At 42.4% G+C, this 19,746-nt stretch overlaps 1 protein-coding gene across 1 annotated transcript in view; it reads left to right on the forward strand.

Moving 5' to 3' along the window:
* Nucleotides 1–19,746, forward strand: part of LOC126343426 (tachykinins) — a 955,942-nt gene that overhangs the window by 577,273 nt on the left and 358,923 nt on the right. The gene's annotated exons all lie outside the window — the stretch shown is intronic.

The following is a 19,746-nucleotide window of genomic DNA, read 5'->3' on the forward strand; positions in this document are numbered from 1 at the left end:
CATCAACGTTGTCGTGGTCTTTCGCTGTCCACATTAGGGACTGTGTCTGCTACCACATAATCACAGGGAGGGAAAGGAAAGGAAGGGAGTTTATGAGATGGGATAGAATAGGACAGGACAGGACAGGAGAGGACACTAGACTGGACTTTGTGAGACACACTTTGTCTCGATCCTCTATGGAGACCTGTCTGGTTTGTGAGGCCCTGCTAGTAGTTAGACTACTGCCGGCGTAGTCCTCCACTTAAATGTATCACACAAACCCCTCGCTCACAAGAACAGTGTTTCGTCATGGCGGTGTCTCCTGAGGGGGCTTTCAATATGGCTCAAACGTATTACCCTTCCTTTCTCAGTCCGACTAGTTGTTCCGTCTCTAACGGGAGCATGGCGACGTGACCTTGCTGGTCTGCGAGACAAGATGAGTCAAACACCGATAAGATTCTCCCACAGTCATTCTTAGTGTAGATTTCAGCTTCGTGTCCCACAATTTTTAAGACAAATGCCAGGCTGTAATCGCATCCTCGACTGAAATACATCACGAAAACAAAATAAAAGTCTCACAGAAATGAGTTTACGAAAATCACATACAGAAAACTTACTCCATTCTAGTGTCTTAGCGTACGTCACTATTATAGGAATATGAAAGGCATTCAACCACAAAAATAGCTGTCGAAAAGTGAATTCACGATTTGCCATAATTTATTGGCACTGCGAAGAAAGCTTTTCTACAGTGTACATACTTTGAACTGCAGTGCACGTGCAGTGGTATTGAGTGGAGTGCTACATCCCACAGCACATCGAATGAGTAAATCCTGTGCATCAAATATAACCTTGAAGCTTACAGTGGCCTAACATAAAAATATACATTGTATTGTATGGAACTGGGGACCTAGAAACGACGGGCAGCCGTCGATCCGCCTTAACCCTCAGTGGTTCACAACCCCACAACAGGCCACACACCCTACCGCCACCCCACACAGAACCAAAGGTTATTGTGCGGTTCGGTTTCCAGTGGACGACCCTCCCCCCCCCCCCCCCCCCTCCCCCAGGAATGCCGGACATTTGCCACACTTGCTCCTTCGCCAGGTAGTTTGAGTAGCGATCCCTCAGGTAAGGGACGCCCTTTCTCGTACTTCTTCTGTCCACTTTCAAACCGACGTCTCCGCATGTTACTCGAACAAGCATCCTAGGTTTTGGAGGGAAAATCCGTAATTGTAATTATCTGCACTACAACAGAAACAAGAAGCACAACTTTAGGAAAATTAATGTAATGTGTGTTCCAGCTCACAAGCGATACTGAAGCAGGTAGTTCCTGTGACTTAGTGTGGACAGAGGTTATATTCGACAACCGGAATAAATTAACAACTGGCTCCTTTTACCGACCCCTGGTCTCAGATGAAACAGTTGCTGAACATTTCAAAGAAAACTCGAGTCTCATTGCAAATAGGTGCCCTACTCATACAATTATAGTTGGCAGTGACTTCAATCTACCTTCCATATGTTGATAAAAATACACTTTCAGACCCTATTGCAAATAGAAAACAACTTCCGTAATTGTTCTAAATGCTTTTTTAAAAATTATTTTGAACAATTAGTTCAAGAGGCCATTTAAATTGTAAAGAGTTACGAAAACACACTTGATCTCTTAGCCACAAATAATCCCGAGCATCATGACGGATGCAGGGATTAGTGGAAACACAGTGTTAGCGAGACTCGATTCCGTAACAAAGAAATTCACTAAAACTAAACGCGAAAAAGCTATTTATAAAAGCAACTAAAAATTCGATTGATGTCTGTCTAAGAGACAGTCTCCAATTCTTCCAAACTATGTATGTGAAGACCACATGTCGCTTAAGTTCAAATAAATAGTATCAAGAGCACTCGACAGATTCATACCAAATAAATTAATAAGAGACGGAACTGATCCCCCATGGTACACAAAAATACGACAAAAGCTGCTGCAGGAGCACCAAAAAAGGCACTTATAATTTAGACGAACGCCAAATCTCCAAGATTGGCGAAGTTTTACTGGGGCTCGAAATTTGGTGCGGATTTCAATGCGAGATGCATTTAATAGTTTCCACAACGAAACTCTCCCTCGAAATGTGGCGGAAAATCCATAGAGATTTTGATCCTATGTTAAGTAAACCAGCGGAAGGCTCAGTAAGTATCTTTACTGTGGGTCAGGCGGTGGGTGAGTAGGAGGAGTAGGAGGAGGAGGAGGGAGAGACAAGAGACCCAACCCTTCGGAGCAGGTAAAATCGTGGCAAACGTCCGCCGTGGAAAATGTCCAGCGTGGCAAACGTCCACCGTGGAAAATGTCCAGCGTGGCAAATGTCCGCACACCACCCTCCCCCCCCCCCCCCTTCAGACGAGTGTAACCCCAATGTTTGCGTGGTAGAGTAATGATGGTACACGCGTGCGTGGAGAAAGTGTTTGCGCAGCAATGGTGTAACTCAGGCGGAATTAGGGGAACCAGCCCGCATTCGCCGAGACAGATGGAAAACCGCCTTAAAAACCACCCACAGACTGGCTGCCACACCGGACCTCGACACTAATCCGCTGGGCGGACTCTTGCCGGGGACCAGGCGCTCCTTCCCGCCCGGAAAGCAGTGCGTTAGATCGCACAGCTAACCGGGTGGGCGAAGATCTACATTACGAAGTATCTACGCCGGAAGCAAACATTAACAGAGCGGTCGTTACTTGCCACCGAAAACCAGACTGGATCTGGAATTACAGCATCTGCCACTCATGGGTAGCGCTGTCACAGTCGTCAAGGATAAACCTTATTCCCTACTTCTCTGGGAGCAGACGATTTAATTCGGTTGATGCTGTAATTCGACGGAAGCGGGTGGCGTGAACTCACAGCAGCGAATTCGCGCAATTAATTCACGCGGTCTAAATTTCATGAAGCGTTTGTGGCGGGCTGCGGCTTGTTGGAACTGGCTGTGGAACGCTCGGCTATTAAACAGATTCCGGTCATCATTTCATCAGCGTGTCCATTAGGAGCAGCGCGCGGTGCGTGTGATTCGATAAGCTGCGTCACGGCAGCCGCTCACGTGGCGCCACAAACATCTGATGGCTTACAACCGCTCTCTGGTGCGCTACCGACGCCACGTCTTTCTGCTTTACTGCTAGTTACAGAGCTCATGTCGCTAACTCCGAAGAGAAGAGAATTTAGAAAGGTAAATGTGTCGAGACTGGGCGAAACTTTTTTTTCTGTTGACTGTTTTAACGACAGTCAACCTTCAGGTTGATCTGACGTCTTGTCTGTTGTCATCTGTCCTCTTCGTTTGAACATAGCTGCTGCCCCCTGTCATCGACAGTCTGCAGAAACAACGAGACAAACATGCCAAATTTAAACAGACGCAAAATCCCCAAGATTGGCGGTCCTTTACAGAAACTCGAAACTTAGCACGGAGTTCAGTAAGAGACGCCTATAACACTTTCCGCAATGAAACTTTTTCTCGAAACCTCGCAGAAAATCCAAAGAGATTCTGGTCGTATGTGAAGAAGTATGTTAGCGGCAAGAAACAATCAATGCCTTCTCTGCGCGGTAACAATGGAGATACTATCGAAGACATTGCTGCCAAAGATTTACAGCCTTCCGAAATGCCTTCACAAAAGAAGACGAAGTAAATATTCCAGAATTCGAATCGAGAACAGCTGCCAACATGAGTAATATCCTTGGAGTAGTGAAACAACTCACATCACTTCTGTTCCAGACTGTATACCAATTAGGTTCCTTTCGGAGTATGCTGATGCATTAGCTCCATACTTAACAATCATATACAACCGTTCGCTCGACGAAAGATCCGTACCCAAAGACAGGAAAGTTGCACAGGTCGCACCAATATTTAAGAAAGGTAGTAGGAGTAATCTACTAAATTACAGGCCCACAACGTTAATGTCGATATGCAGCAGAATTTTAGAACATATATTGTGTTCGAACATGATGAATTACCTAGAAGGAAACGGTCTGTTGGCACACAGTCAACATCGGTTTAGAAAACATCGTTCCTGTGAAACACAACTAGCCCTTTATTCACATGAAGTGCTCTGAGTGAAATTAACAAGGGATTTCAGATCGATTCCGTATTCCTGGATTTCCGGATGGCTTTTGACACTGTACCACACAAGCGGCTCGTAGTAAAATTGGGTACTTATGGAATATCGTCTCAGTTATGTGACTGCATTTGCGATTTCCTGTCAGAGAGGTCACAGTTCGTAGTAACTGACGGAAAGTCATCGAGTAAAACAGAAGTGATTTCAGGCATTCCCTAAGGTAGTGTTATAGGCCCTTTGCTGTTCCTTATCTATATAAACGATTTGGGAGACAATCTGAGCAACCGTCTTCGGTTGTTTGCAATGGCTAATAAAGTCATCAGAAGATCAAAACAAACTGCAAAACGATTTACAAAAAATATCTGAATGGTGCGAAAAATGGTAGTTGACCCTCAATAACGAAAAGTGTGAGGTCATCCATCATGAGTGCGAAAAGGAACTCGTTAAACTTCGGTTACACGATAAACGAGTCTAATCTAAAAGCCGTAAATTCAACTAAATACCTAGGTATTACAATTACGAACAACCTAAATTGGAAAGAGCACATAGAAAATGTTGTGGGGAAGGCTAACCAAAGGCTGCGTTTTATTGGCAGGACACTTAGAAAATGTAACAGACCTACTAAGGAGCTAAGGAGACTGCCTACACGACGCTTGTCCGTCCTCTTTTAGAATACTGCTCCTCGGTGTGGGATCCTTACCAAATAGGACTGATGGAGTACATCGAAAAAGTTCAAAGAAAAGCAGCACGTTTTGTATTCTCGCGAAATATGGGAGAGAGTGTCACAGAAATAATACAGGATTTGGGCTGGAAATCATTAAAGAAAGGCGTTTTTCGTTGCGACGGAATCTTCTCACCAACTTCGTCCTCCGAATACGAAAATATTTGGTTGACACCGACCTACATATGGCGGAACGATCACCACGATAAAATAAGGGAAATCAGAGCTCGTACGGAAAGATATAGGTGTTCATTCTTTCCGCGCGCTCTACGAGATTGGAATAAGAGAGAATTGTGAAGATGCTTCGATGAACCCTCTAGCAGGCACTTAAATGTGATTTGCAGAGTATCCGTGTAGATGTAGATGCAGGAGTTATACATGGCGTTTAAAAAAGTGCGACAGTATGCATTGTACATGGTGTTTAAAAAAGTGCCACATATTCCTACAGGATACAGCGGTGTTCAAAATTAGAAGAATCTCTCCACTCATTCAAATCTATCTATTAAGCACAAGTAGATCGACCAATCCTTCGCCCATGGTACGTTATGGTATTGTCGCACGATCTGTAGAAAATGGGATTGTGTTCTGCCGTTCATAGACAACAATCGTTGTCTTTCTGCAAGAGTAACGTTTTTCCCTAGCGCTGCTTATTCATCGCACAAAAATAGGTGATACACAGAACCTCTTACTCTGTTTCGTAATGTGTATGATCCCATGAGTCTAACATCGCAAACTTGTGCGTATACACTGATAGTGAAGCGATCCTGAGGCGTCACCTCCGTGATTATTGAAGGATTTACATCTACATCTACATGACTACTCTGCAATTCACATTTAAGTGCTTGGCAGAGGGTTCATCGAACCACAATCATACTATCTCTCTACTATTCCACTCCCGAACAGCGAGCAGGAAAAACGAACACCTAAACCTTTCTGTTCAAGCTCTGATTTCTCTTATTTTATTTTGATGATCATTCCTACCTATGTAGGTTGGGCTCAACAAAATATTTTCGCATTCGGAAGAGAAAGTTGGTGACTGAAATTTCGTAAAAAGGTCTCGCCGCGACGAAAAACGTCTATGCTGTAATGACTTCCATCCCAATTCGTGTATTATATCTGCCACACTCTCTCCCCTATTACGTGATAACACAAAACGAGCTGCCCTTTTTTGCACCCTTTCGATGTCCTCCGTCAATCCCACCTGGTAAGGATCCCAGCAATATTCTAACAGAGGACGAACGAGTGTAGTGTAAGCTCTCTCTTTAGTGGACTTGTTGCATCTTCCAAGTGTCCTGCCAACGAAACGCAACCTTTGGCTCGCCTTCCCCACAATATTATCTATGTGGTCTTTCCAACTGAAGTTGTTCAAAATGGTTCAAATGGCTCTGAGCACTATGGGACTCAACTGCTGTGGTTATTAGTCCCCTAGAACTTAGAACTACTTAAACCTAACTAACCTAAGGACATCACACACATCCATGCCCGAGGCAGGATTCGAACCTGCGACCGTAGCAGTCGCACGGTCCCGGACTGCGCGCCTAGAACCGCGAGACCACCGCGGCCGGCAACTGAAGTTGTTCGTAATTTTAACACCCAGTTACTTAGTTGAATTGACAGCCTTGAGAATTTTACTATTTATCAAGTAATAGGATTCCAACGGATTTCTTTTGGAACTCATGTGGATCATCTCACACTTTTCGTTATTTAGCGTCAACTGCCACCTGCCACACGATACAGCAATCTTCTCTAAATCGCTTTGCAACTGATACTGGTCTTCGGATGATCTTAATAGACGGTAAATTACAGCATCATCTGCGAACAACCTAAGAGAACTGCTCACATTGTCACCCAGGTCATTTATATAGATCAGGAACAGCAGAGGTCCCAGGACGCTTCCCTGGGGACACCTGATATCACTTCAGTTTTACTCGACATCTGCTCCTACGTGCGTATTGTTTTAATTTAATGTGCCATCTCTTGTGAATACAGCCTCATATGTAAATTTGATGACAACCGAGTCCACAATCATCATGAAATTTTTAATGAAATCATTCCGCTTTAGCCTGTTGAAAATTTATTTACCGACACGTGCTCATTACCACAGACTGTGAGATGCTGTAACCCAATAAATAATATAAAGCTGTGATATGTTGTGTAAGAGCAGTTGCATATAGTGGAGTACATTTATCTGCTGTTAAACATATCACACAGAAAGATGGTGAAATAAGCATATAAACACTTAAGTTTAACTCTCGCGTAGTTGGTGTGGTAAACTGAACCGTCTACCGCGACTGTAGGACATGAGGAACATACATACATATACATATACTTACAGTGAGCCGAAAAAAGCCATGGCCTAGCGATGCACACGTATGTACAAACATCAAAAAATTTTCCATCACCTAGGTTCCGAGAGTTTCAGAACCTGTACAAAAAATTGGAATAGAGATCAACATAGACATCATTTCCGCCCTTTTCATTGCTCATGAAAGTCTGTTGTACACCATACAGCGAGACCTTCAGAGGTGGTGGTCCAAATTGCTGCACACACCGGGGCCTCATACACCATACAGCGAGACCTTCAGAAGTGGTGGCCCAAATTGCTGCACACACCGGGGCCTCTAAGACCAAGTAGCACGTCCTCTTGCATTGATGCATGCCTGTATTTGTCTTGGCATACTATCCACAATATCATCAAGGCACTGTTGGTCTAGATTGTCCCACTCCACAAAGGCGATTCGGCGTAGATCCCTCAGAGTCACGTCGTCCGTAAACAGCTCTTTTCATCTATCGCAGGCATGTTCGACAGGATTCATGTCTGGAGAACATGCTGCCACTCTAGTCGAGCGATGTCGTTATCCGAAAGAAGTCATTCACAAGATGTGTACGATGGGGGCGGAATTGTCGTCCATGAAGATGAAAGCCTCGCCAATATGCTGCCGATGTAGTTGCACTATCGGTCGGATGATGGCATTCACGTATCGTATAGCCGTTACGGCGCCTTCCATGACCACCAGCGGCGAACGTGGGCCCCACATAATGCCAGTAAAAACAGTAGCGAACGTCCACCTAGCTGCACTCGCTGGACAGTGTGTCTAAGGCTTTCAGCCTGACCGGGTTGCCTCAAAACACGTCTCCGACCACTGTTTGGTTGAAGGCATATGCGACACTCATTGGTGAAGTGAAAGAGATGCCAATCCTGAGTGGTCCATTCCTCATCTTGTTGGGCCCATCTACACGGCGCTGCATAATGTCGTGGTTGCAAAGATGGATCTCGCCATGGACGTGGGGACTGAAGTTGCGCATCATGCAGCCTATTGCGCGCAGTTTGAGTCGTAACACGACGTCCTGTGGCTGCACGAAAAGCATTATTCAAGATGATGGCGTTGCTATTAGGGTTCCTCCGAGCCATAATGCGTAGGTAGTGGTCATGCACTGCAGTAGTAGCCCTTGGGCGGCCTGAGCGAGGCATGTCATCTGTAGTTGCTGTCTGTCTGCATCTCCTCCATGTCCGAACAACTTCGCTTTGGTTTACTCCGAGACGCCTGGACACTTCCCTTGTTGAGAGCCCTTCTTGACACAAAGTAACAATGCGGACATGATCGAACCGCTGTATTGACCGTATAGGCACGGTCTAACTACAGACAACAGGAGCCTTGTATCTCCTTCTTGGCGGAATGGCTGGAACTGATCGGCTGTTGGACACCCTCCGTCTAATAGGCGCTGCTTATGCATGGTTGTTTACAGCTCTGGGAAGATTTAGTGACATCTCTGAACAGTGAGAGGGACTGTGTCTGTGATACAATATCCACAGTCAACGTCTACATCTACATCTACATCTACATGACTACTCTGCAATTCATATTTAAGTGCTTGGCAGAGGGTTCATCGACCACAATCATACTATCTCTCTACTATTCCACTCCCGAACAGCGAGCGGGAAAAACGAACACCTAAACCTTTCTGTTCGAGCTCTGATTTCTCTTATTTTATTTTGATGATCATTCCTACCTATGAAGGTTGGGCTCAACAAAATATTTTCGCATTCGGAAGAGAAAGTTGGTGACTGAAATTTCGTAAAAAGGTCTCGCCGCGACGAAAAACGTCTATGCTGTAATGACTTCCATCCCAACTCGTGTATCATATCTGCCACACTCTCTCCCCTATAACGCGAAAATACAAATGAGCTGCCCTTTTTTGCACCCTTTCGATGTCCTTCGTCAATCCCACCTGGTAAGGATCCCACACCGCGCAGCAATATTCTAACAGAGGACGAACGAGTGTAGTGTAAGCTGTCTCTTTAGTGGACTTGTTGCATCTGCTAAGTGTCCTGCCAATGAAACGCAACCTTTGGCTCGCCTTCCCGACAATATTATCTATGTGGTCCTTCCAACTGAAGTTGTTCGTAATTTTAACACCCAGGTACTTAGTTGAATTGACAGCCTTGAGAATTGTACTATTTATCGAGTAATCGAATTCCAACGGATTTCTTTTGGAACTCATGTGGATCATCTCACACTTTTCGTTATTTAGCGTCAACTGCCGCCTGACACACCATACAGCAATCTTTTCTAAATCGCTTTGCAGCTGATACTGGTCTTCGGATGACCTTACTAGACGGTAAATTACAGCATCATCTGCGAACAGTCTAAGAGAACTGCTCAGATTGTCACCCAGGTCATTTATATAGATCAGGAACAGCAGAGGTCCCAGGACGCTTCCCTGGGGAACACCTGATATCACTTCAGGAGTCCTGGGAATCGGGGTAATGCAAAACGTTTTTGATGTATGTAGACGGCGACAGTGTCGCGTATAGAAGATATAAAAGGGCAGTGCATTGGCGGAGCTGTCATTTGTACTTAGATGGTTCATGTGAATAGGTTCCCGACTTGATTATGGCCGCACAGTGGGAATTAATACACACTGAACGTGGAATGCTAATTGGAGCTAGAATAATGGACATTCAATTTCGAGAATCGTTACTGAATCAATATTCAGAGATCCACAGTATCAAGAGTGTGCCGAAAATACCACATTTCAGGCATTACCTCTCGCCACGATCAACGAAGTGGCCGACACTCTTAACTTAACGACCGAGATCACGTAGGGTTGACAGTACTGACAGACAAGAAACACTGGATGAAATAACCAAAGAAATTAATCTGTGACGTATAATAAAGAGTATCTGTCAGGACAGTGTGGCGAAATTTAGCGTCAATGGGTTATGGCAGAAGATGCACGAGTTCTATTGGTAGCAGCACGACATTTCTTGCATAGCCTGTCCTAGGCTCTTGACAATATCGATTGCATCCCAAATTGGAAAACCGTGACAAAGTGCGATGAGTCCCGATTTCAGTTGGTATGAGCTGGTGGCTGGTTTCGAGTGTGGCGCAGACTCCACGAAGCCATGGTACCAAGTGTCAACAAGGCACTGTGCAACATAGTGGTGACTCCTTAATAATGTGGACTGTGTTTACATGAAATGGACTGGGTCCTGAGGTCAACTGAACAAATCATTACGCGACCACTCCCGTTGGAGGTTCGAGTCCTCCCTCGGGTATGTGTGTGTGTATGTGTGTGTGTGTGTGTGTGTGTGTGTGTGTGTGTGTGTGTGTGTTGTTGTTGTTGTTGTTGTTGTTGTTAGCATAGGTTAATTTCGTCCATTAGAAATTCATATACATTTCAAACAAATCATTGACTGTTGAGGATGATGTTGGACTACTTGGAGACCATCTGCAGCCATTCGTGGAATTTATATTTCCAAATAACGATGTCATGTCACTAGGCCACAATTATTCACAACTGGTCTCAAGAACAATATCCACAACTCGAGCGAATGATTTGACCAGCCAGGTCGTCCGGTATGAATCCCATCTAACATTTCTCGAAAGGTCAGTTCGTGCACGACATTCTACACCGGCAACTCTTTTGCAAATACGGCCGGCTATAGGGGGAACATGGCCCAATATTTCAGCAGGGAACTTAAAACCATTTGTTGAGTTCATACCACTTCGAGCTGTTGCATTTCGCCGGGCAAGTGGAGGTCCGACAAGGTATTAAGAGGTATCCCACGACGTTTGTCACCAGACTGTATATGCGAGTACATACATAAATTTTTGTAATATGTATGGACTTTTTCTAGTTCATTCGATACAGGACATCTTGATAACTCACGCCATCAATCCATATGCAACAGTGCTACATAATACCACACTGCAAAAACTACTTAATTTTTTCTTGTTTCCAGGTTTGCAAGTACAACTCTTCATCAATCTTTTTCTGGTGTCAAGGCTAATATTTTTGGACTTTAGCAGCTGACTGTTTTCGTAGAAAACCCTTCTCTCTAGTGCAATTCTTGTTAGTATGTCTTCCTCGCATCTCTCCTTTGTTTATTCTAACCCGAGAAAGAAAAATTCGCCCACCGCTTCAAAAGTCCCTTGTCTAAGTTCAACACTTAGCCATCTGGAAGGTCCACCTGCTTCACTCAGCATTACGTCAGTTTCTTTTAGTTTATGTGGGTATTATAAAACACGCTCCACTTAATCAGTCACCCGAATCGATTCCTGCTCACTTTCGCGGAGTACTGTTAGTTCATTTGCTAAGTGTGACATTACTCACATCAAGATAGTACTTTTGGTCCCTCAGTGTCCCTTCAACATACAAATAATAGCAGTGACAGCGAGCGACTTCTCCCCATATCTTTCCTCTTTTATGCAAATTAAATATTACTCATGACAATGAGCAGCCCTGTCTTAGCATACAGTTCCTAATTTTGACCTTTTGCATCCTCCAGACAGTGCGAACATCTCTGTTCCGGATCACATAAAGTGAACGGATTACCCTCTTATCCAAGCAGTTCATACCACACTGTTTAAAAATGGAAACCATTTTATTCGTCCCATATCATTCAAAATCGTCTCCTTCATTTTTTTCATTAATTCTGCCTGCAGCTGCAGGACACAAGAAGAAGTGACTACTGGAAGGTTTAACTTTAATCTGTCACACTGCGTTTCCAATAAACACCATTCTCATCCTCTGCTGTCTTTTGTAACCACGCGAAGACGTAAACGCGTGTTAGGGAGCGAACCAATGCAATTTGGTTTCGTTATCTCAAATTACTAAGCTCTGAACAGTTTTCATAATGCAGCAGCTTTCTAATTTCCATAGTTCCCTACAGATTCCTGAATAAGTGTGTCCGGCAATACTGCCGCTAATAACGCCTTCGAAGTGTAGAAAAACGTAAATGTTTAAATTTGACACATAGTAATGTTATCGTCTCTTAGAAAGTCGGCGCTTGCGCAGTGGGCAGTCGTATTGCTGTGACTAATTTTGAAAACCTGTCTGATTCACTGCGAATGGATAATAGCTACGGACGACACGGCCAAGTGGAACTGAGGTGATTAGTCCTCATTACACTTCTGTTTGCTGAGGACAGCGCTCGAACTATTCATTTCTCTGAAGCTAGTTAACGTAACGATGAATGAGAACTCGGGATTCCACGTATGTAAACAGTGTTACTAAAGCTGTGAGAGCATACACAGAGGGAATTTCCGTTACTCTTATTTATTGTACCCTCTGTAATAATTACAAAATAAATAAATCTAGGACGCCCCTATTATTTGACTGTCTTCATTAGTAACTTTTACAGCTTTCCAGAAAAACGCGTAGTATGTGATTTAGTCTGGGTTTAGAGAAATAGTTTACGCATTGAGAGAGGTTGAACAGTTAATAGAACATGGAATAATTTGATAAAACCAGTTAGGATTTAATTATGGCTACAATACTCAACTAGTCTTAGAAGTTAGTTAGGAATGCAGAAGAATAACTAACTGATACGAGAAACGGTGAAACTGTAGATATAGTTATTGTCCGTCGTAATGTACCTTGAACTATCCACTGCAGGAGAAAAGAGAAAGAGAGAGAGAGAGAGAGAGGGGGGGGGGGGGGGAGAGGGAAAGAAAACGTGATTGGGACATGAACAATAAATAATTTACCAAAACATTGCGATGTAACCAATAAAGACCATATATAAAGTTACACTTGCTACCTTTAATGCAGCTATCGAACATGCAATACTGCAACGTAATGGAGGTTGTAACAAAAGTACTCGTAGATACTTCTATGACGATGATGATTTTGGTTTGTGGGGCGCTCAACGGCGTGGTTTTCAGTCTCGCCATGTCCTGATGATGAGAATGGTGACAACACAAACACCCAGTCCCCAAGCGACAAAAAAACCTACGTGACCAGGAATCGAACCCAAGACTCAGCAGCTAAGCTAACCAGTAGACCACGAGCTGCAGATGACATTGCCGTCCGGCATGCATTCTACAATACAGTAAATTGTTGTTGATACTAAGAAAATCAAAGATGTTTACCTATTATCGATATCGGCATGTTATCAGTCCAAGGAATTCCAAGACTTTACTAAGATCTGTACAGTATGAAACTTCCTGATAGATTAAAACTGTGTGCCCGACCGAGACTCGAACTCGGGACATCTACCATCTGAGCATCTGAGCTACCGAAGCACGACTCACTCCCGGTCCTCACAGCTTTACTTCTGCCAGTATCTCGTCTCCTACCTTCCAAACTTTACAGAAGCTCTCCTGCGAACCTTGCAAGACAAGTAGACAGACAGAAAGACAGAGGGACAGCAACGCAATCCTATAAGGGTTCCGTTTTTACAAATCAATGGATGGAACTCTAAAAAATGTGAAAGTTCAACGAAAATAAAAATTTTAACATCATCTAAAGACTAGAGCTAAAGCCACTTGGATAGGTGAAGAAAAATTAACAGCAAAATGCTTTTTTAAAACCAAAAAAGATCAAACGAGCTCTTACACAAGATTCTTTTTAAATCGAACTGAAATACATCTGGGTCGACAAAGCATTCTATATAAAAGTGTAAAAAGGGCTTTTTCTATTTATTTCCTTAGCATCTTAAACCGACTGCTTGTCTTTTATAAACAGTATGGACTAAAAACGGTAAGGAAATTAAATAGTGAATGCTGGAAAGTGCACTGCTGTTAAATGAAATGGTCTCTTGTGGGATCAACAGATTAGAAAGGAAATAAAAGAAACAAAACTTTAATTGAATTATTAGAAGACTAGAAGACTTACGACATTTGAATCAGAAACATCGGCGGTTAAACCTCAGTTAGTGGAAAGGTTGGTGTTTGCTGGGATGGAGTTTTGAAGACGGTCTGCCGGGGGTATCCAGGAGAAAAAGGATCAGCAATTAAGTCACCAGGAAGAAAATGTATGTCACAAGAAAATTTATTGATTTTGTGGGAGAAAAACAACTCATACGGTATAGTCATACGAAAAGGATGTCAAAAGAGAGATTGTCACGACGAATCATGGAATGAGAACCATCAGAGATTAAGACAAGAGGGAGACCACCAGACTGGTGGATTCAGATGTAAATTAGAAGAAGAAATAATCAAGAAAGTTTATGGACAGATGGTCCCAAATGTAGAATAAAAATAAAATTTGATTTATGATATGTAAATAGAATGCATGATACGTAAGTACGATGTAAAACTGGTGATAATAATGCATTATTATTACTATTACTACTACTATTATTATTATTATTAAATCTGCTAAATTTCATTTACTCACCAACAGCTCACAATAAAAGGTAAGGACTTTATAATAGAGCAATTTTAAATAATAAATTCTTCCTAATGTTCCGTTAAATTACATTTACTTCGTCCCGAATCGGTTTCGGTTTCTCAGGCCATCATCAGGTGACAACTGAAGGCAGCAAACACAGATAATATGATTCGTGACTGACACAAATATTATTTACAAAGAAGGTACAAAAGATACAAAAATGGTGACATATAGATGTCTACTTAAGAAAGTTTTACTTTTTTTCGTCACGCAGAAATGGTTATATTACCTAAAAAGGAAACTATTTTTTTTATGTAGAGATGCATTTGACAACTGATAATTGCAATTATAATTCGACTTTATTTTTCATAATTTGTTATATGTTTCGTCACACAACAAAAATTGTTTCCTTTTTGGTCGAGTTAAATATTTCTGTGTAGCAAAAGTGTAATATTTCCCATGTAAGTACTCTACAACGTTTTAGTATCCTTTGGTTTTTCTTCGTAAATAGTATCTATGAAAGTCGCAAGTCATCTTATCTGCGTTTGCGACATCGACTTGTTACCTAACGATGTCACTGGAAACGGAAATCCGGTTCGTAACCATATAAATATGATTTTGTAGCATCTCAGGCAATTTTTCCTGTTTAATATTATTATCATGTTCTGATGGAAAAATTCAGTTGTTATTATAAAACAATTACGCTGTAGTCGATAAGAGCTCTGCTGTTAGGAAGAAAAGAAGTTTAGTACTGAAGTAGTTGGGATCAAAACCACAGGCCAATACGAGTATGTACATACAAATATACTTAATTCTTATTGCACATAGGTATCATGTATGGATAATGCTGTAAAATTGTAGCTGTGCAGCAGCGACAGACAAAAAAAAAAAACAGCAAACGTTCATGTGATAAAGAATGAGATAACTGTACTAAAATAAACACTGCCCTCACATTTGTATTCTTTGTCGTAAAATATTTAATGAAAAAGAAGAAGAGCGAATAGCCATTGAAATTGTTTGCCCGCCTCCGTAAGCTAAGAGCTGCGCTCGTCCGACACACCGAGCACCTGTTTTCGACCACCAGTATCATCGAGAATGTTTCTCAATAGTTTTCAGAAATTGGACGCTTCGTTATGGAGGGATGAAACAGAGCTATTGTATTTGATTTTACTAGATGGGTAAAGGTGTGAGATCACCAAAAGTCTTGGGTGGCTCCGCTCAAGCAGATGTTTCCAAAACCGCAAACTTGGACACACATAGTACGTTCCAACTGTTTCTCATCGGAGAATGTTAAATGAGATTCTAGCGCTGAAGTAAGTAGGAGTGGACACTCAAACTCACTTTATTATCCATGTTTAAATTCAACACGGTGTGGTTCCACAGACCTTTTCAAGTCTCAAACATATGTGATATATACATATACAAACTGAAGCGACGACTGAAGATTTGTATCAAGACTGGCATTCAAACCCTTCTTAACATACATAAACTTTTATTTACAGAATTTTTTAACTATCACAGCTGTATATTTGAATTTTTTTGACCCATTTCAAATGGAAAGAGACATTGTTCTCGTGTTTCTTTGTAGTTTTATAGATGGATTTTGTTAAATAAGACATCATGTATTCTTCGATTGTCTTTAAGTGATTTTGTTATGTTTGCTGGCGAATTTCGTTCTAAGAATTGAAATATTTTGATTTGCTGATTTTTTAGACTTTGAATGTCTTAGATTACATATACTTAGTACGTTTTGATTGTTTTTGGCAAGGTGACATTTTTTATTTGACGTAAAGGCGGGGAAGAAACACAAATATATTTCATTTAAGTATGTGAATTATAAAACACTACAGGCATGATAAAAACATAAATTCAGAATAATAAATAGTAATAAGATGAAACTCTGGTTCCCCTTCTTGCTAGGCAGATGCGCTAACCAATAAGCCACCCTTGCAAAGTGGCAACACACCTCGCTCCTCAAACCAAATTCTCATTCACGCCTCAGCCTACTTTATATTCCCCCCTAAACTCAAACAGCAGTGCGGATGTTCTCCAACTGTAATGGAATAGCACTTCAGCATCGAACGAATCAGAATTGTTTAGAGCATCTATGCCTGTGTTTCAGACATGGTCCACCTTTTTGTGACGGCTTTTCCCCCCTCCCATGAACAGAAATTTCTTCATTCTGTAAAATTAGTGCAGTCCAATTTTTCCTAAATCGTTTTACATACAAAGAAAAATTAAGAACACTCTATTTAAATAGACCAGCAAATGCAACGTCAGAGAGCCTGTAATGTCATCTGGAAAAGGAGAGGCAATTTTTCCTTGAACAAATAATTTACTTCTCAACAGTTGCTTGTTCAACACTGTTTTGCCTGCTGCATAAAGTAACATAAAGTAGTCTGCTTAGTCCCTTCCATTGGCCACTGGCCACAGCCCACTGCCCTTCCCTGCCAAGCACGACTTTTCACTGGCACTCATGTAGTAGCAAAATGGAGTGGTCAGGTCGCTTTGACAGGCTTAAGCCCATTCTTTGCGTTTTCTACCACTTCGATTCTCAGAGTAAATGTAACGATATATACATAAACAGGTTCGGAAATATTTATGATATCGAGTTCAGAAATCTTTTCACTCTAGTATGCCTAAAAGTTAAACCAGCAATATCTCTTAAAAATGATCCACTACTCTCACCAGGGCACATTTGGAACCATCCATTAACTGAAGATTGTTAGATTATAAACAAGAGCACAAGTCGAGAACTTTTGGTAACACATTGTCCACGTACAAAAATGGTACGAATGGCTCTGAGAACTACGGGACTTAATCTGAGGTTATCGGTCCCCTAGAACTTAGAACTGCTTAAACCTAACTAACCTAAGGACATCACACACATCCATGCCCGAGGCAGGTTTCGAACCTGCGACCGTAGCCGTCGCGCGTTTCCAGACTGAAGCGCCTAGAACCGCTCGGTGACAACGGCCGGCTGATCAACTAATTTAGAATTAATTTACTTGGTGGCAGAGAAATAGCAGGAGCAAGGTATTTAACAAGACTTATGGTTGATGGCACTTATGTTCCGTACATGAAGATATTGATACGGAACAAAGACGATGTGATACAGAGGTGATACACAATACTCTTATTCGAGACGAGTGACAGTTAAATTGGCTTTTGTTCAACCTTACTTGAATTTTATGTGGTTCTCTACCGGCCCACGTAACGGAGGTCGGTAACACGCTCTAGTCCGATGGATTCTATTCTCAGTAAGAAAAATTTTGATCATCACTGCTAGTGTGGTAGTTGTCTTAAGATTCTATGTACCTAACCTACACTTAATTCCAAGCGCATCCACAACGTTTCGTAGAATTACTTTTTTACATCTAAAACTTAATCCACAAGCCAATTTGCCATTCCCGGCAAACCACCATTCACCTTGTACCACTAATGGTCATTCCCATTCCTGTTTCACTCGCAGAGTAGTCAGATATAAACGACTCGCTCTGCAGTCATCCGCAATTCTAAATTTTCGCAGTAGTATTTCTCGAAAAGATGGTCGTCTTCCCTGCAAAGATTTCCATTTGGGTTCACAAGACATCCCCTTAAAACTCGAATGTTGATTCAAAATCGAGTGTCACGTCTCTTACTTGCTCCAAAATGTCTTCCTATAATCCTACTTCGTAGAGATTCCAAACACTGAAGTATAAACGATCTCCTTTTACGAGCGACAGTTTCCTAGAATTCTACCAATAAACGGAAGTCCACATTCCTCTTCCCTCAGTCGATCTTATGTGATTCTTCGTTTCATGTCGCTTTGTAGCAATATGTCTAGAGTTTTAATCAGCGTGAATATGTTAAGCAAACCATCTCTAACATCGCATTCTAACATTACGGCACTGTTTTCCTGTTCACCTCCATTAACTTATATTTATCCACATTTGGAACAAGCTGCCGTTCCTAACACCAAATACAAATCCTATCCATGTCATTGGGCATCCTACAGTTTTTGAACGACGACACACTACGCGCACTCAAACTTCAACAGCAAACAATCTAAGATTAAAGCTCGTCCTATCCTTTAAATCGTTTACGTACGCTGCCTGAAAAATAAGATAGTGAAGCACCAAGAAGGAGAGAATGAAACGAAACGAAGCTTCGTGGACAGATATAGTATGTAGTCTTTTATTTCAGTGGTTCAGCTCTCCGGAGGCAAGCTTGCCCAGAAATATTGTAATTGGTCCTCGATGTCCTTCATACTGGCAATGGGACGGAGGTGACACCCGAGCTGCTCCCACATATGTTCTAACGAGGATGGATCTTGGGATCTTGCTGGCCATTGAAGTATCTCAACAACTCGCAGACAGTTCATAGAGACACTTGGAATGTGGGGACGAGCATTATCGTGTTGAAAAATGGCACCTCAATATTGTCACTTGAGAGGTAGCAGATGAGACCACGGGGTGTTTATGGAATATCGTTGGGCCGTCAGATTCCCGCAGTCACTACCAGCCGTGACATGTCATACCCGATGTATCCACACACCATGACGTCTGGGGTAACTCCGATGCGCCTCCCCAAAACACTAGAAGAGTGGAACATCTCCCTGCGGATCGCTGCCATACTCGCTATCCAGGGTACTGCAGAAACGCGATTCATTACTCATTACAATGCGACACAATACACCAGTAGCCATGCTTACTGCTCGCAGTACCACTCCAAAATGCAACCGCTTTGTTATGATGTTTACGGCAGCCTACGCATGAGACGGCAGTTCCCCAGTCCGGCTGCTGAAAGTCTCCATCATCCAATGGTATGGGAACACAGAATGTCACATAGAGTCCAATGCTCGTTCCTGAATGGCAGGCGAAGATGTGATTGGGACACTATGTTCCTGATGAAGTGTACAGTGGTCCTCCCTTGTGACGGTCAGCTGTGGCCAACCGGAAACTCGACTACAAATATGCCTGCCCTCACACTTCAGTGCAGTCCAGCATCGGGGCACTGTCACGTCCGAATGCCCCACAAATCTGTATATTGCTCGATTCAACCGGTCGGCCAAATGGAGACCGACAGTGAAGTCACTTTCAAACTGTGTCACGTACTGATAATGCTTTCTCACATGAGTGTGTAGCGTTTCCATGTCCTTCACAGTGAGTATTTCCATGTCCTTGACAGTGATCACTCAACAGCAGACACTGTTCACGCTCCTTATATCCCGAATAGACCTCATAACAACATTAATCCCGAAAAACACTGATGTACTCTGGCGGCCGTTCTACCCGTCACAGTGAATTACAATTATTGTTATTTACATACACGCCAACGATGAGTGGGTATTAGAAGTTACA

The sequence above is a fragment of the Schistocerca gregaria genome, chromosome 1 (genome assembly GCF_023897955.1).
Source record: "Schistocerca gregaria isolate iqSchGreg1 chromosome 1, iqSchGreg1.2, whole genome shotgun sequence".
Classification (NCBI taxonomy): domain Eukaryota; kingdom Metazoa; phylum Arthropoda; class Insecta; order Orthoptera; family Acrididae; genus Schistocerca; species Schistocerca gregaria.